Here is a 20,102-nt window from a genome sequence, read left to right on the forward strand (position 1 = left end):
TACATGCATGCATGAATGCAAGAGGACGTGCTAGTGGGAGTACAGCAATCTGGACCACCACCTCTGAAGGTCTGACAGTATGGTGGTACAACATGCAATGATGTTTATATTGATATCTATTCCAATTTTCTGTACAGGTTCAAAAATGGCTCTGAGCACTATGGGAATTTATTTCTGAGGTCATCAGTCCCCTAGAACTTAGAACTACTTAAACCTAACTAACCTAAGGACATCACACACAACCATGCCCGAGGCAGGATTCGAACCTGCGACCGTAGCGGTCGCGCGTTTCCAGACTGTAGCGACCTGAGCCGCTCGGCCACCCCGACCGGCTTCTGTACAGGTTCCGGAATTCTTGGAACCGAGGTGATGCAAAACTTTTTTTGATGTGTGTAGATATTTTGAGCGTCTCTTATCGGGAAGTACGAAATAACTACCCAAGTGCTAACAAACGTAAAACAACTGCGCATTCACAGTAGCAAATCACTCTCAGCAAGCTTCATAGGATGTATTTGTTTTTCAACTTGCTTGCAGTTACGGTATCTACAAGCTCACGAATAATTTTTGCACATTATATTCAACCTACTTACTACATTTAGGTATTAATTCTTTAAGTTTTCTCGGAGGATAGAGTATTCCATCATCTTTCGCGAACGCGTCCGGTAGAGCAGTACTTCCTCTTCCGATATTTCGGCTGTTGACCTCACAGTCTTCATTAGGGCGATCCGGTAGCTGAATTCCGACAACTTCATAACTATGCGATTCAAGGATATGGAGTGAAATGAGTACGCGGCGCAGATAAGACAAACATGGATAAAGCCTATGCGTCTAAGATGTAGCCAGCACAGATCCACACTCTTACGCTAACTCGGGTCTACTGTGGGTCCTGGGAGCCATCCGCGACACGTGCATGTACACAGACATACAGAAAACGCTCTCCAAATGTGGAAGTGACTGGATACAGTCGAATACAGTGGTATACTGCGCCTCCTGATCAGTCCTGGCACCTGTATCACATTTACAAGCAATTTTAGAGCAAGGAACGAGAGGTTGTGTCATGATCGCATGGATAGAACTGACATAAAATCTGTAGGTTGGCGCAGAACAATTTGTACATTGTATGCGGCAGCAAGAGGAAGCCGAGAAAACGTCGGCAAGGAAGCGAAGGAAATCAGGGGAGCAGTCAATTTTTTCCGTCGAGGCAGCGTTATAGTCTATGTCTATTGACGTAGCAGTGATACATCCGAGTTGACTACTGTATTTGACGCTTTTCAGGAAGACAGAGAACCCTCCGCCTCTAAACTTACTTGCACCTGCGTTAAAGGATAACAGAGAGTGGACGGTGTGATCGATTGAGATGGAGCTGTCACGAGGTATGATTTAATGGTAGGCTGATGATACATTCTAGAGAGGAAGAAGTTGCTGCAGGTGAGTTTTTCCACTGTTCTGTCACGATGCATCAGTCGCGTGACATAGCCTGCGTTCGACTCGTATATAGCCACATGTTCTGTATGTGATTTAAAGCACTGTTTACTTGCGATCGTTAACGGTAAACCTGTCGGTCATCAGAGCACTCCCATCTCATGTGTGATGAAACGTGACATATTCCTCTAAACGAACTATGATTTATGCAATCTACTCCATCCCCCTGTCGTATCTTGGGTGTAAAATCGAGACTTCAGCTTCATAACTATATTAGCGATCGGTGCTTGTGATGCATTGCAATGCCGGTGTATGCATTTGCCTGACAGATGTTCTGTTTTCAGAGTTAGTAGCGGAATGACTTGTAATTTTCACATGTCGGACCCTGCTGCTATGCGTTATCTGTTTCCTTGTAAGAGGTATTCTCCATTACTAACGATCATTTTCTATAGGACTGATGCAGGCATAGTATAATTTCTGAACTGTGACCGGATGTGAGCAGTGGAAGCTAAATATCTCTGGAAAGCTATATTGTTCTCGTATAACACAGAACTAATATTTTAAGGAGTAGTTTTTTCGTTTTACGTTTCGAAAACATAGTTTATCGTAGAGAAGCTGGGAAGAAGGATGTATGTCACGCGCTTGAAATATATTTGCTACATTGGAATATTAGCAATGCTACATTCCATACGACCGATGGGTCTGAAGCTCAAGCGATCAAACATTACAGCCTGTTTTAAGTGCAGAACGTTGTAGCCTTAGGAGTTCATGTGTTTATGTTCTCTCTTACCAATACCTTCCAGGTACTGATCCTAGACTCTGGAATAATACTTTAAAATTGATAGCCTGGTAGAATTACGTAAAAATGCTATGAACTCCATCCGTCTGGAGCTCCATCACGCATGAAAATCATCCGTTTCTTTTTATTCTTAACCGTCTGCTATTACATCACAACATTTTAAAATCTGTTACTATACTTCGATAAGGAGTGCCACCCTCCTCGACATGGGCGTATCTCAAGACATCTTGAGCACTTGGATGGGAGAGGACTCGGCGAGCTCCATTCATTCAAGAGACGTGGAATGTAGCGGTCTGCTTCTGTTCAGTTGCATATCAAATCAGTAACGGTGCTGCAGGGCAGGTTGGTCGATGACAATGTGTCTCTAATTTCACCCTAAGACTGCGAGAATGCTCTGTGACTCACATCAGCATAGAGATGGATCATAAATTAAGCACTATGCTTGAGGTGTTAGAAATATGTAGAGCGCTGTCTGATATACTTTGATGATGTATGTCTTCAACAATTAACAATGAATGGACATACTGCACAGTCATCTATCCACATTCGCAATGATACTTGCAAAGTGGAAAAGGGGTGGTTCAGCTATGATACTGAAACTGGGTAACATGCTGTCACATCATTGGTCAATGTTGAAATTACTGTAAAATTACTAAAATTGTTCACACTATCAACTGTGATGCTTATTACTTCAGTACATCGGCGGTGTCTTTACCATCCCATCCGTCCACTGGCATGCTGTTGGTTACCACATAACGATTGACTGACAACATTTGTTTGAATTGGAGAAAGAGTTTTGTGGAGGGGCGACACCTCCTGTGGATGGCTAACACCAAAACAGTGATCACGTACATGACTGCAATATGAGGAATCAGTCGAAATAGAATTCACAGCCACCAGATATTCCATCACTGTGACAGGTGAGTTTAAATGTAGAGCTCATGAATCACCTTGGGACTAAGGTTTGGAAACTCCCCACAACACTGCAAAACTCTTCCAATTTCCTATGTTGTAACTGACCTTTATTTAAAACCATCCATTGTGTGTGGTGTGTTATGGCAGCAGCAGTAGGAACACAATTTACGCCATACGACGTCTAGTTTTCCGCAAGAGGCCGTGGATCAGAGCGTGTTAATGTCAGTTTAGAACCTGACACAGACCTCGAAGTCGTGGCGGGGAAACAAAATGTATGGCGGTGTACAAATCGTGTTACAGAAGGGAAAAAAACCCAATTGCTTCAAACAATGAGACAGGGTCACAGGGAGCGTCCCTCGCCACTTACAGTATAGTTCGTGGGATACGATCATCCTCCCACAGTACAGGTGATGAAACTTTAAACTGGTCTACCTCTATATTTAATAGGATCGTCACATGTATTCGATGCCTGCATGCATGAGGTATTTGTTTTCAATGTATGGTATGAGAGAGATGTGGTAAAAATCTTGTACATTTCTTACAACCTCAATCAGCACATCATCCACTGTTTGTTATCCTTCTCAATCAAGCATCACCTATAGCCCAGCCGATATAGCACCGAACCTTTGACATGGTATCGAGACAGAATGCGCTACAAATATTAGAGAAATATCTAGCGGCGGTGGCTTGAGGATGTTGAAAATACCCATTTCACACCGCGTTCCTTAGCCGAATCACTTTCTAAACTGGGTAATTTTATTACGAGCTTGCACCATTTGCGATGTGTAACCGCACTCCTTACTATATACTCCAGTGATGACTGTCTATGTTCAGTGTTACGGTATTTGTCTGGACAAAAAAAACCTCATTCCGAGGTAATGCCGTACCTTCATTCGTAAAGCGGGTATAGCTTTTAACATGGATACTTGTATGCACCTGTAGAACCAAGACCGCTTGTGATGGTTGTGTTTTTTTAACATCTCGCTTTTTGTAAGACGATTACACTTCTCTTTCTAGGACACAGTGGTACCATTAGCATGTCCAGCCATGCTTAGTAGTAGGGGATGTGTGGTAAGTTCACTTTGCGCATGAGGCTTATAAAGCATGTGTTCGTATTCAGACATGTGCAAAGGAAATGACTACAGGTATGTCCAGTCGTAAGGAAGGTATGGATTCGACGTTGAATACTGTGATGATGAAGGGAGGTCTATGTCAAGAGTTAAGAATGGTACAGATATTTCTACAGTCGTCAACAGGGTGTATTTCCGATACTTCGTTCGTTGTCGAACGTCATTCCACTGAAACCGCAATCTTAAGATTTAACTGTGAGCATAGCAATCACATATATAGGAGGCCAATTACGTAGGATGATTGTGTCTATGTGTGAACTGTGGCGCGAATGGTTCACGTTTCCCGCTAACAGCAGGGACCGTGCGAATGGAGAGGAGTGTTACCATGCAGGAATGTAGTTAACTTATCCGTGTCATCCTCTAGACAGCTGAACAGCGAACTGGAAATTTGAGAAGATTCGATATGGACGTGTGTTTTGCGCTGGGCCATTATTCCCTCCCATGTAAATTGTCCAGTCGACTGCTTCTGCACATTTTGCACCTTTATTTAGTTGATGGGTGACTTTGTATGGCGCAGGATATGAAGTGTATGTTTACTACATCGACACGGTTGGAGATCGGTTTCACGCTCTAATATTAAATCACCTGTCCTCAGTGGGAGAGCAGTGTAACTTAATAAGAGTCTTTCCGTATTTGACGATACGTAGGGCACTTTGCAAGGTTTAATTGTCTGTGAAATATAGCGATCTGTGTAAAATCGTTTTTTGCCGCTGAAAGACTCGTCTGTAGAAAGATAAAAAAAATGGTGAACGGTGCTTCCACACTGGCGGCATCAGTATTCAAGAGGGTAAATTCGATAACAGCCAATCATAATGCTCCATTCATTCACAAGATGTCCTTTGTGCTGGCATGTAGGAGTCTCTAAATAGCGGCGAGAACATTAGCGTATGTTGAAAGCAGGAAGGGTAACACATGATGGACGGAGTGCCATGCTAGGACCGCGAGGAAGAATGCATTTTCGTAAACAGGTTCTGTTAGGGCAAGAATTTCCGTGCAGACAAGCTGAGACATCACGAATGCTCCAACAAAAGCGAGCGTTAACTATTTATGGGACACTATAAATTTCCGATAGGTCGACTTGTTTCTTATTTTACATAGCGATGTGACATCAGTATAACATTGAGAACCTCTTTAGATGTGCTTGCGATGGTGTGTAGCTACACGCGCGCATTTTTAAAATTTTCCTTTCTTAATTCAGTCCCTTAGGGATTGAATTTCCATAGACGCTGAAACATGATTTTTTAAATTTCAGACTGAGAACACCAATTTTCGTAGTTCTCGCTTCAAAACTCTCTTAATAGCAACACGTTCTGAAAAAGCCTTTCATCCCCTACTTCACACCCTTGGAGCGGTATTTAGAACAATCCAATCTTAAAGGACGCCTCCAGAATTAAGATCAACACCCTTTGGAAATTTCAAGTTTCTTTCGTTAGTAGTTTGAGCTGGGCGATGATGAGTCAGTGAGTGCGCCAGTCAGTCGGGACACTGCATTTAATATATTGAGATGAACTTATCATTAGCGGCAGCAGCAACAGCAGTATTAGCTTTGTTAGCTCACAATCAGGACTACTTACATATAAGAAAAAAAAAAAAAGGCTCTGGGCGCTATGGGACTTAACTTCTGAGGTCATTAGTCCCCTTGAACTTAGAACTACTTAATCCTAACTAACCTAAGTACATCACAGACATCCACGTCCGAAGCATGACTCGAACCTGCAACCGTAGTGGCCGCGCGGTTCCAGACTGAAGCGCCTAGAACCGCTCGGCCACTAGAAACACATCATTTTACAACTACTGTCATATTAAAATTGTTATTTCTAAGGGTAAATATCAAAAAGGTACCGCATGTGTGAAACCCTGATCCAATGAAAGCAGTCCGGAACGGCGCGATCGCTACGGTCGCAGGTTCGAATCCTGCCTCGGGCATGGATGTGCGTGATGCTTCTAGGTTAGTTACGTTTAAGTAGTTCTAAGTTCTAGGGGACTGATGACCTCAGCATTTAAGTCCCATAGTGCTCAGAGCCATTTGAACCATCTGATGACCCTAATCAGAACAGGGTCAATAAATAAATGTACCTTTGCCAAATGTATTCTGCGAACGTGGTTTAAGGCGCCGAAATATGGCCGCGTCTCTATTCCAGGACTGGTAAACAGCAACGCCGTTTGCAATCCCTTGCGCAGGACGCAGCAAAGAGGCGAGGTAGGCCGAAAGGTTGCGTCTAACTGCAGTCGGCGCACGGCGCGACGGGGGCCAGCTTTTGTGTTGGCGTGCGTCGCCCGTCCTTTTATTTGCGGTGCGCGCGGCAGGCCCGCATAATGCCGCACGGGGTATCCCTCGGACGCTCTCAGGGGCCCGTATCAGACGGGCATATTCACGTAGGCGTGGCTCAGCGCTCCCCCACCCGGAGAGGCAGCGAAAACGCTCGCCACGGCGAGTGTAAGGACGGCTCAGACCGGCGTTACGGCGCAGAATTACTCCGCGTTTAGAACCCATTCACGTAACTCCACCTCATACAACACAGCGTAACATTTTGGTCCCAATTTCGCTCTTAGCGCTGGATAAGCCGCGACGATCTTTCTGGCGCCATTGGCAGCTTCATCTCTATGGAGTTGTAACGTTGCAATATGTATGGAAATAGTTTTCGTATTACTGGATTCCCGAAGGGCATTATACTCGATACGTAGAGTAATAACCAAGATGTAACCACTGGTAAGGTCTTCACTGTTACGTGACTATCTAAGAGGTTTTTACTATTATGACGGTTATTATAAAAGAAGAAACAGACATTTTTATTCATGGTGATGAAAGGAAATTTATTCTACAATATATTTTTATATGTTAGCTATTTTTCTACGCAGTCGCCGTTCAAATTTTAAGATTTGCTGTAGCGCTGCAAAAGTCTTCCTACTCTTACACTCAGCTGACGTTCCTACGTGCTTCCAGCCCAAAAAAGTCCTTCAATCCTAGAAAAAGTCAAGCCTGGGATACAAGGCGGAAAACTGGAAATTTATGGTAAGGTCTTATGGGACCAAACTGCTGAGGTCATCGGTCCTTAAGCCTACACACTACTTAATCTAACAAACTAACTTACGCTATGGACAACACACACACCCATGGCCGAGGCAGGACTCGAACCTCCGACGGGGAGGACTGCACGGACCGTGACAAGGCGCTCGATGCCGCGCGGCTGCCCCGCGCTATCTACAAGGCGGACACCCAAAAACATTCCACTTAAACTGCCGAACGCACCGGAATGCAGGCGAGCGTTATCGTGATGAAGAACAATGCCGCTGACCAACAATGCACATCTTTTGTTTCGAACGGCGCGGCTTAGTCGGTTAAGGGTCAGACGCCAGGTCGCTGAAATTACGGTCTATCCTCTAGGAGTCACGTCGATGAGTAGGACGCCCTTGAGATCCAAATTCTGTGGCCTTAACCTTTGGGGTGTTCTGAATTTGTTTGGCTTTTTCGGTTTTGTGGAAGCCAGTGAAGGAGTCTACTTCACTGAATGACGCTTTGTTTATGGGCTTTTATGTGAAACCATATTATCAGCAATCACATCGGAAAAACAGTGCAGGGTCTCGGGGAACGTCCTAGGACGAAATATTTTAAAAATTACAAGCCTGATATATACCTTCAATTGCACTTGCCAACCCTAAAAAAAAAAAAATTACTTTGAATCAAAAAATCAGGTTAAAGGAAACGGCTAAAAATTAATTTGCGATATTGCAGTGCCTGTGTTCCTTTGGACATGCATGCACGTCCAAAAAACAGGCACTGCGACGACTACATCCGTTACGAAATACATTAAATATATTCTTAACTGTGAATATGGACAACCATCAGCTGTATAATGGAATGACGACAATGAAAAGTTGTGCCGGACCGGGTCTCAAACCCGTATTTTCCACTTCATACGAGGGATAGCCGTACCATTTGAGGGGGTCTCCGTGTACAACTCAGGGTCACACCTAAACTTCCATACGTCGTCAAACATGTGTCTACAAGCTGTACTCGTACATCCACCGCTCGCCATCAGCGGGAAATTCGGATTCGAGTCCCGGTCCGGCACAAATTTTCATTGTAGTCATCCAGTTACAACTGATGGTTGTCCATATTGGCAGTTGCGAATAAATTTAACGTAAAAGTTAGTTTGATGAACATCAAGGATGCTTTAGAAACATTTCTGTGGTTTCCAAATATTGCAAAACAGACATACCACACAAATTATTAATAAAATTGAAAGCAAAACAGGGAAACAAAGTCCATTTACACTATTAAACGAGAGGCACATGTCTTCATTGTTTTACACAAAAACATTCTCAGCCCTTCCTCATCTGAATCTACATCATACTCCACAAGCCACCTAACGGTGCTCCTCCTCCTTTCTGGATCTGTCTGTTCTTGTGATGACGATGAAGCCCCATACTCCGAGGAGCGTAGAGGACGATGCAGGAGACCCGCACTGCTATACTAGGCAAGGTCCTACCGGAGGTAGTTTGCCATTGCCTTCCTCCGACCGTAATGGGGATGAATGATGATGATGTAGACGACACAACAACACCCAGTCATCTCGAGGCAGGGAAATCCCTTACCCCTCCGGGAATCGAACCCGGGACCCCGTGCGCGGGAAGCGAGAACGCTACCGCATGAGCACGAGATGCTTGTATAGTACAGACTCTGGATATTCATTGGTGATTGAAGATAATGTTCTCTTGAGAGAGAGTCTTGTTGCCCTCTTTGCATCTGATCTTTTGTGAAGTTATCACTTAAAGCAGTATTAATCCTACCCTTAAACTGACAAGCGCAGAAAGAAAAATTTTCGTCACTCAGCATAACGTATCTTAATAAGATTTGGTGACGAAATCGTTCGTATACAGGTTTGCTGCGTACTCATGAAGGAAATCATTATATATACATTTTATATATTATTTATACATCTTTAGTGAAATGTAAACAGTACCTTTTACAATTTTTTCACAGCATCAAATTTGACATGTCAATTTCCGTAATTTTTTACTAACTTCCGTATCTCCAGAGTTCATGTGATACATCTGCAACAATTACGGACAAACAAGCGAAACCCAGGGCTCGTCGCCAGTGGTTTAAAAACTCAACGCCATCCTTGTCGAATAGAGTGTGGAAAGTCAGGTCAGTTGTCATACGTTGTTTTTTGTGTTCGTCTGCCAACATTCGAGGAACCCACCCGGCACTCACTTTTCTCTAGCCCATATCACCACTAACATTTAGATAAAGAACTGAAAGTGAAAGTTCAGGAAAACACAAGCTCAGCACATGAATAGTGAAACTCCTATTCTGTTGAAATTTTTCGTCACTCCTTGTTTTCAATTCGTAAGTGACGATTGAAGGCCGACCTGATCGTCCTTCAGCATTAAACACGATGCACCAGTTTCTAACGGAAGCTTCCTTCATTCATCACATTTCCATAAAATTAGGTCATCTGTCTGTAAAATTTCGATGAGGCAGACATTTTTTGCATTCAGAAACAGTTTAACACCACGAACCTCAAACTTGCAGGGATCGATAACTTAGTCACACATTTGAAAATCACAGAAATAAACAGTTAAAGTCCGTTCCTGCTCGTTGTTAGCGTCATACTGGAATGACTCTCGTAAACCTATTGGTCGGCGAATGTTCAACAGAAATGAAAGTAACATCCCTACTCTAAAGAAGCGTAATTAGCTCTCCAATGTAATCGTTGCATACGCACTCCCTTTCAGTGCAAAAAGTTTCGATACTGGACTAATAAAAATAGAGAAACGTAAAGATGGTGGTTTTAATGCTTCAGGTGTTCTACATAGTTTGCCCCCACTTGAGTACACCGCAAAGAATGTTCATACACACGTTTAAAATTCCAGAAAAATCCTTCTTTCGGATGTTATTCAGCTCGCGCGTCACAGTGGCATCTTCCTTGGTCTTGGAAGACCTTCAGAAACCCTTCTTGCACTTTGTCGTTCTGTATTGGTAAGTCTCGTCACCCGTGACGATTTTTTCCAACCACTATTTGTTCGCCATTGTCTGCTCAAAACTATCTGATATCTACAGTTGTTAGCTCAAGCTGCAAACGCAGTTACTGCTCTGACGTTGCTTTTACGCCAGGCAGTATCGGAACACTTTTCGACGGACTGATCAGTACTGTCGGATTATTCTGTGGCGATGCTGTTGCCAACAGCAAATATCACATTAGGGAAACGCAAATTCGGACAAAACTTTCACTGTAGTAGCTCTCTTTAAATATAGACAAATACAAGAAATGGCTATCACAAAGAGAAATAGCCTGATGCTAGCCGATAACAACACTGGTGCAGAGTTAATTTGGCGTGGAGGAGGAGGAGGTTAATGTTCAACGTCCTGTCGACAACGAGTCGTGGGGACGGAGCATGAGCTTCGATTAGGGAAGGCTGAAGAACGAAAGCAGCCGTGCCCTTTCCAAGGACCATCCCGGCATATGCCTTAAGCGATTTAGAGAAATCACGGAAAACCTAAATCAGGATGGCCGACGAGGGTTTGAACCGTCATCCTCTCGAATACGATCCCAGTGTGCTAACCACTGCATTATCCAGCTCGGCACTAATGTATGGGCAGCCATACGTAGCAAGATGAAGTCGGTAACATGAAGACGGTCGAACGCGTGCAATCATAATTAGGAAAGGCGAATAAAAGACTTGTCAGAAAAGTCGGTATTGTCCGTAAAAAAACGAAACAGAGTTGCTCGAGAACATAACTGGGAATCTGCTGGCACGACCGTAGAACAAATAATTGCTCGGTACAAAGCGCAGCCCGCACGTGCTTTACAATGCCTTGCGCAGTACATATGTAGACGTGAGGATTCGTGTACAAGGATTATTAATAAAGGAGGCTAACTGTGAAGGAACAGAAACAAAACAATACCAATAAAAGTGGTGATTATTAAACCCGGAAGTACAAACCTCTCACTATATTTATAACCAGAATGTCGCCATTGAAGCATAGGACCAATTTTGGGGTAGTCCTAGGGCAGAACATCTTCACCTATGAGATCGATGCAGAACTATTAGTGAAATGTATGGGAACTTCAATTTAACGTACGTCATCATGAATTCTAAGCTCCCTCTGATAGCGACATCAAACGTTTCCTGCAAATCCAGCGGTTGGACAAAAAATATGGAAACACTTCGGGAAACGTAAGCTTGAACACAAACACGAATGCTAGCCAAGTCTGCAGGTTGCGCTGTTGTATTTGGCCACGAAAAGCACTTGTGCATTGTCCTCAATACGTTGCAGATGATAGTCGTTTTCAGAATAGTATTCTGTGTAGTCGTGATTGCATAAATGTCGGAAACTAAGTTAGCCGCGCGGGATTAGCCGAGCGGTCTAAGGGCGCTGCAGCCATGGACTGTGAGGCTGATCCCGGCGGAGGTTCGAGTCCTTCTTCGGGCATGGGTGTGTATGTTTGTCCTTAGGATAATTTAGGTTAAGTAGTGTGTAAGCTTAGGGACTGATGACCTTAGCAGTTAAGTTCCATGAGATTTCACACACATTTGAACATTTTTCGGAACTAAGTTAATTCGAACATGGGAAAATATTGGGTGCTCGTATGGCGGGTACTTCAGAAGCAAGGTAGTCGAAGTGTTCTGGTGTTTCAAGACGTATCGTATCGAAGATTTATACCGTATACAGGAAAACCGGAGAAGCATCGTCCGCAGAGTCACAACGAGAACGAAAGTGTCTGCTGAAAGATCGTGGCAGACGGTCATTGACGAGAACTGTGACGAGAAATAAAAAGACACGTGCACCCTATCAGCACCAAAACAACAGGAAGGGAGATCCTTAAGCTGGGAATTGCAGTGCGATGTGGAATTCCAAACACACTAATCAGCAGTGCAAAAGTGGTAACCGTGACAAAGTCATAAATCTTGAACTAGGGAACAATGAAAGTAGATATTTGGTCAGATAAGTCTTGTTTCACACTGTTTCGAAATTCTGGCTGAGTCTACGTGCGAAGAGTGGAACATGTCGGGGGTTCGGTGATGATTTGAGCAGCCATATCCAGATATTCCATTGGTCTCACTGTTACACTGCAAGACCGCAATATTGCCTAGTATTATGTGACCATTCTCTCATAGGCCCATCCCATGGTACAGAGTTTGTTCCCGAATGGTGATGCTATGTTCCAAGACGAGGGACCTGTTCACACAGCTCACGTCGTCCAAAACCAATTTTGTGACCACGAGGATTAATTTTCGCATCTCCTTTGGTCAACACAGTCATCAGATCTGAATACAGGGCGAGTCGAAAGTCCTTGGACAACTTCATAAGTTGGAAGATTAAAGGGAAAATTGAAATGTGATGATGGGAACATAGGTTTGACGTGGGGCCGCAACTTTTGGAGTGAATGTCATTCATGGCCGCCATCTTTAAATCTGCCATTTTGGATTCAACTCATTTTTTTTAATGGGAAAGGAGGTGTATGACACATCAAACAACACTCGCTTGAGATCTGGAATTGAGTGGTGTAATTTGTTTTCGCCTATCTTGTACAATTTAGAAGTTATTAATGTTCGAAGTTACCTTGGTACCGACTCATATCTCTTTGTTCCAGGTGATCTAAAATGGGTCTGATACGTGAACAGAAGATAGAAATCATCCTTATATCAGGGGAACGCAGCTACCGAACAAAAGCAGCTGACTACAACAGACGGCACCCAGAAAGAGAACCGGTATCGCACAGCACGGTGGCTCACTTGATCACCAAATTCCGGGAGAGGGGCTCTGTTCACGATAGGACACCTAGTGGGCGACCAAGGACTGCCACCAATGAGGAAACTGCAACTGCGGTTGTTGTGTCGTTTGTGAAAAGTCCTAAACGAAGTACCTATCGTGTGACCCTAGCATGTGGAATACGCCAAACCTCCATTGTTCGGGTATTGCACACCAATAAGTGGCATCCTTACAAAATGCAGATGCAACATCGACTTAACGAGGATGACCGTGATCGCCGGTTGGAGTTCTGCCTGTGGACTACTAAACAACACGAACTGGATCCTTCGTTTTCCAAGGGCATACTGTTCAGCGACGAGGCTTATTTCACGTTGAACGGAGAGGTTAATCGACCCAAATCGAGAACACAGTCCAGCGAAAAAATGGTACAAATGGCTCTGAGCACTAAGGGACTCAATATCTGAGGTCATTAGTCCCCTAGAACGTAAAACTACTTAAACCTAACTAACCTAAGGACATCACACACATCCAGTCCCGAGGCAGGATTCGACCCTGCGACCGTAGCGGTCGCGCGGTGCCAAACAGTAGCGCCTAGAACCGCTCGGCCACTCCGGCCGGCAGTCCAGCGGAGGTGATGGTGTAGTGTGTCATATGGGACACCCGCATCATTGGGCCATTTTTCATTTATAACACCTTAACTGCACCACAGTATCTGGTGCTGCTGCAGGACCTTGGGTCCCCTACCACACTAAACGCTGACGGCATTTTCCCAACTTATTTTCAGCACGATGGATCCCCTCCACACTACGGCATTGGGGTACGTGAATGGCTGGAGGAACAACTGCCAGGGAAGTGGATTGGTCGCCGTGGTCCCGTGGAGTGGCCGCCCAGATCCCCTGACTTAAGGACCCCTGATTTTTATCTATGGGGACATCTTAAGCAGATAGTGTATGCTGAGAGCATCCATGATTTGAGACACCTGGAGGAACGCATACAACAGGCCTGTGACCAAATTGCAGGAGACACTCTCCTCCGTGTGCGACTACAGTTGTGCATTTCACGGGATGGACAACACGTAGAACGTGTATTTTAGCAGTCGGTATGAAGGTAATTTCCCAACTTTGAACATTAATAACTTCTAAATTGTACAAGATAGACGTAAACAAATTACATCACTCAATTCCAGAGCTGAAGCGAGTGTTATTTGATGTGTCATACACCCCCCTTCCCATTAAAAAGAAAAAGAAAAAAAAGAAAAAAGAAAAAAAAAAAAAGGAGTTGAATCCAAAATAGCGGATTTCAAGATGGCGGCCATTAATGACCTTCACTCCAAAAGTTGCCACCCCACGTCAAACCTATGTTCCCATCATCACATTTCAATTTTCCCTTTAATCTTCCAACTTATAAACGCGTCCTAGGACTTTTGAATCGCCCTGGCTTACTGAGCCTTTGTGATTTTACTTTGGAGGACGAGGAGGAGGATACTGGTGTTTAACGTCGCGTCGACAACGAGGTCACCAGAGACGGAGCACAAGCTCGAATTCCGGAAGGATTGGGAAGGAAACCGGCCGCGTCCTTTCAAAGGAACCATCCCGACATTTGCCTAAAGCGATATAGGGAAAATCACAGAAAACCTAAATCAGTGTGGCCGGACGTGGGTTTGAACCGTCGTCCTCCCGAATCTACTTTGGAGCAAAGTGTGCGTAATCGCTATTCACCTTTCTAGCTGATATGTAAACATGCCACAGTTTCGGCAGAAGAATTGTGTAAGATCGCTGTGAAAACCGTACAGGACCTCTACTTATCCGTTCTGAGAAGAATGGAACTGTTTTGAACGCCAGTTGGTTTACACCGTATTAAGCTTGATAACGTGTTGTATTTTTGGTGTTCCCATATTTTTGTCCAACCCTTGCACACTCCCACGGGCACTTAACACCATGCGAACTGGCTTAGTGGTTACGAGACAGAATTCCTACTCAGGAGCAGCGAGGTTAAAATCTTCGTCCGCATATCCAGATGTAGGTGCTTTCGCTGCTGACCTTCTGACGAATGCCGAGATGACGCCTTGAAAAGGAAACGAGCCACATTCTCTTTCATCCTTGCCCAATTAGGCTCTTCCAACTCCTTAACGACTTCAGTGGCGACAGGACGGTATGTAAAAGCCATTTTCCGTACTTTTCCCTCATCCCACCTACGTTCTAACGTTAAGTATGGAAACGATGGAGTAACAGTCAGAGGACGGCCGCGGAAGAACGTATGTTACGAAAAATGAGACAAATGCGAGTGGATGGAAGTGTGTAAATATGTATCGGACAAGGTCAACCAGTGCCCCGGAAAAAGTGGTAGCTTCGTGATGACTACGCCCAAGAATGAGAGACACAGAGAAACTATATCGTACCCAGATATTATTTCTAGTGAAGGTATGTCACGCAGTAATCTATCAACAACAACAAAAAAGTTCAAATGTGTGTGAAAACCTATGGGACTCAACTGCTAAGGTCATCAGTCCCTAAGCTTACACACTACATAACCTAAATTATCCTAAGGATAAACACACACACCCATGCCCGAGGGAGGACTCGAATCTCTGCCGGGACCAGCTACACAGTCCATGACTGCAGCCCCCCCAGACCGCTCGGCTAATCCCGCGCGGCATCTATCAACAATTAGAAGTAAACTGGTACTTTTGTTGGTTAACAATCTGTTACTCTACGAGAAATACTTGACACCATCCCACCCAAAAAAAGAGAAGTTCGTTTGAACTTAGTAGATTTCATTTCTTAATTCGTTTCCTATGTTACCGTTCACACATAATCAATCTTTTTATCTGGTAACTTCTAAAACCCAAGCAGGTAGATGATCTAAGCAACAAATGTCGTTTTTACAGATTTAAACGGGCCTTTTTCATCTGACAGAAATGGCCGCCAAATAACACTTCAGAAATACCGTCTATGGGATACCTACATTATGTTACTACTTCTTTAGGACGTGACCTTCTTTTCGTAATTTGCACTCTGTCATCTTACATATTTAGAATAAATTTAATGATGTTGATAGAATTGTGGCGTCTCTGCGCGGAAACGAAATTTCGGCGACCAGTGTCATGTTTACAGTGAATTAAGTATGGAGGCCCACAATTTCGAACTTAAATGAGCTTGTATCTAGTCACGTATTTTTTTCCGAGCACTACGTACTTCGCAGAAATATCAATCGATACTGGCTTATTCGTCCAGCTGTCTCCAAAATTTGAACTCAAACTGGTAGTTTATTTTCATTTCATCTGACTTCATTCATTTAAGGTACCAAGCTAATTTCGCAATGTTTTAGCACCTCACCTATCCATTATGATGTTAAGCCGAACTAGAAGATTTGTTTCTCTCTCGGACATTCTTCGTACCTTCCGTGAGGGAGAGGCAAGAGAGTCTTGAAAATTATTTCGGTTTCACGCGTTGAATAATATGTGACTTGCTCTGAATTTTTCACGACGTACAATGGTAACCATCAGAGTTTAATGCTACACCGGAAGTTAAACGTGGATCTTTGCCTTCACTGAAAACGCTCTAGTGAATAATCAGAAATACGTTAATCTTTAATTAAACACTCCTTCATATTATGGTATTCCAATCAAGACAACTTCGTTATGGACAGTCAACGGTCTAACTGCAAAGCGAATCCACTGTCTACATGTGGACACTGGTTGCGCTAGTAAGTAAATTTTTGAGGCTGTCATCTGAATACGGAGCGTTCAAATTTTCAAATATTAATTTCAACTGGTAATTTTCACAGCTGCTGCAGGGAGAAAGGTGAATGCTGTTATCACAATCAACTGATTCACTTCTTGCCCAAATATATTCCAAACAGTACAAGGTAATCTCTTTCATAATTAACACATGTCGAATTTCCATGTGTGACATGAAGAGTGAGTTCAGTAACAAAACAGTTTTTTAATAAATTAACTGCCAGCAGCTCATCGTATTTTTAATCTCTAAGTTCTATCTTACATTGAAATTGTTTTTAGTGCTCACATAGAAGTGAATATAGAGCTAGATGCTGTCGCTACAATTTATTATGTCCGCATTAGCGTTTTTATATAAAAAAAATTGTATGCCTTTGAGCTTACGCCGTACGGACTTACAAATGTCAGAGGTGGGACAGTCTTTACGTTCGGACGTCCGCGTAAAAATTGTTCTCATTGTGCTTTCAGCGGACAAAATTTTAAATTACAGTTACGTCTCGTTCACTAACTGCGCAGACCAAACCCGTGAGAAACACGAGAGTTGAATATGTAATTATTCATTCGTCTTCATTGCTAAATTTATCTTACGTCATTGTCCAATGCAATGTACTCGCAGTTCGCAGTTAGTCATTTTAACATTCTCTCGAATGTGCGCTATTATTTTACTAAACCAGTGCCTTAATAAATCAGCTAGCTATTTAGTAGCATCAATAATTTGCCTCAAACTCTCTGAAATTCAGGGCAAAAACACAAAAGTCTGACAAATTAATTACGGATCGGCACTCAAACCCGGAAGTTAGCTTGCTGCGGGACGCTGTTACCGACTGAGCTATCCAGGCACGACTCATGACCTGTTCTTACAGCCTAAATTCTTCCAGTGTCTCCCTCCTACTTTCCCAACCTATCAGAACACTTTGTTGTACTAGAATTCTTGGAAGAACGGATATACAGGAGAAATCGCTCTGCCACAGTGTAGCGGTTAGTTTCTGAATAAACTGTTCGTTCTATAAACTTAACAGTCGTACATTGCCTGACAAAAAAAAAAAAAAAAAGAAAGAAAAAAAGTGAAGCACCCAGATGACCACACACACACACACACACACACACACACACACACACACACACACACCGTTGTCAGGTATGAAAATAATTACATTTAAAATTTTCTTTCAGAGGTAGAACTGCCACATGAGTGCATTAGTGTTGCTCGTGTTAAGTGTTGGCGTCTGATCTGGTAGTATATACAGGGTGTTACAAAAAGGTACGGCCAAACTTTCAGGAAACATTCCTCACACACAAAGAAAGAAATTATCTTATGTGAACATGTGTCCGGAAACGCTTACTTTCCATGTTAGAGCTCATTTTATTACTTCTCTTCAAATCACATTAATCATGGAATGGAAACACACAGCAACAGAACGTACCAGCGTGACTTTACACACTTTGTTACAGGAAAAGTTCAAAATGTCCTCCGTTAGCGAGGGTACATGCATCCACCCTCCGTCGCATGGAATCCCTGATGCACTGATGCAGCCCTGGAGAATGACGTGTTGTATCACAGCCGTCCACAATACGAGCACTAAGAGTCTCTACATTTGGTACCGGGGTGGCGTAGACAAGAGCTTTCAAATGCCCCCATAAATGAAAGTCAAGAAGGTTGAGGTCAGGAGGAATTGGTCCGTGTCTACCAATCCATCGGTCACCGAATCTGTTGTTGAGAAGCGTATGAACACTTCGACTGAAATGTGCAGGAGCTCCATCGTGCATGAACCACATGTTGTGTCATACTTGTAAAGGCACATGTTCTAGCAGCACAGGTACAGTATCCCATATGAAATCATGATAACGTGCTCCATTAAGCGTAGGCGGAAGAACATGCTGACGAAACTAAAATGAGCTCTAAAATGGAAATTAAGCGTTTCGGACACATGTCCACATAACATCTTTTCTTTATTTGTGTGTGAGGAATGTTTCCTGAAAGTTTGGCCGTACCTTTTTGTGACACCCTGTATAAGAATCCTGAAAACCCTCAGATGTTGAGAGATCACTGTGAAGAACACACAGATGCCGCGTATTCGTGTGAGACAGCATTACCGGCACCTGAAAGAGTTCGAAAGAGACCTGACTGTGTAGCTCCATGTGGGCGGTTGATCGAATCGTGCACTACCCAAATTTGTAGGGCATTTAGATGTGACAGTGGCACGATGACGGACTGCATAGGAACGTGAGGACAGGCACACTCGCCGTCGAGTGTCGCATACGTCCGACCACCACAAGGGGGGATCGGGATACTGTGAACCAAACGTCTTTTCATCTGGGCCTTCCATCCGCGAACAAATAACTGACTCTCAACAACATTCTGTGTTATCCCGCCATATTAGCTGGAGACCTTCAGCAGTCCCAAGCGTAGGCTGCTGTTAACACCACAACGGAAACGGCTGCGCCTTGAGTGGTGACCTGACCCGGAAGCACAGATTACTAATGGATGGCCTCACATTGTGTTCAGCGATGAATCGTGGTCCTGCATACTCCGAGTGATCATCATTGGCGAGAACAGCGGCGACCTGGAGAGTGTTCCCAGTTTTCCAATGTTTCGGAGAGGCACAGCGGTGTTGCTCCTGGCGTCATAGAGCGGGAAGCTATCGGGTATGGCGGCTGATAGTGAATATAACGAAACTCTGATGGTACAACGGTACGTCACGGACATCCTGCATCCTTATGTGGTAGCTCTTACGAGACAGGATTATGGTGCCGTTATTGAAAAGAGGACGCTCTTCCAAACACGGCGCAAGTCTCTACGAATTGTTCGCGTGATGTTTAATTACCCCTGTGCCAATCAAGATTCCCAGATCTGTCCCCGGCAGAACATGTGTGGGACCAACACGGACGTCAGCCCGAGGAGATCACGGACCACTTACAGTAGTTGTGGGCCAGACTGCCTTAGGAGAGAATACACCGGCTTCGTGACTCGCTTCCCAACCTAATCAGTGTATGCGTCCAGGCCAGAGGAGATTCAACGCCATGCTGATAAGTGGGCTCCTGATTCCAACTTCTGTGAATCTGATTCGAATTTATAATCACTGAAACAACATTACATATCTTCTCAATCCCTCTTCAAATGTGTGTGAAATCATAAGGGACCTAACTGCTGAGGTCATCGGTCCGTAGACTTAAACACTACTTTAACTTAACCTAACTTACGCTAAGGACAACACACACACACCCATGCCCGAAGGAGGACTCGAACCTCCAGCTGGAGGGGCCGCACGATTCGTGACATGGCGCCTCTAATCGGCTGGCCACTCCGCGCGGCTCTCAACCCTTGAAGTTTCGTTTCGTTTCATCCCCTTCTTTTAGGTCCTGCACTTTTTCGTCAGG

At 43.9% G+C, this 20,102-nt stretch overlaps 1 protein-coding gene across 5 annotated transcripts in view; it reads right to left on the reverse strand.

Moving 5' to 3' along the window:
• LOC126267309 (kalirin) overlaps window positions 1-20,102 on the reverse strand; it is a 2,010,890-nt gene that overhangs the window by 1,713,373 nt on the left and 277,415 nt on the right. The window lies entirely within an intron of this gene.

This window comes from Schistocerca gregaria, chromosome 4, assembly GCF_023897955.1.
Source record: "Schistocerca gregaria isolate iqSchGreg1 chromosome 4, iqSchGreg1.2, whole genome shotgun sequence".
In the NCBI taxonomy this organism is placed as follows: Eukaryota; Metazoa; Arthropoda; class Insecta; order Orthoptera; family Acrididae; genus Schistocerca; species Schistocerca gregaria.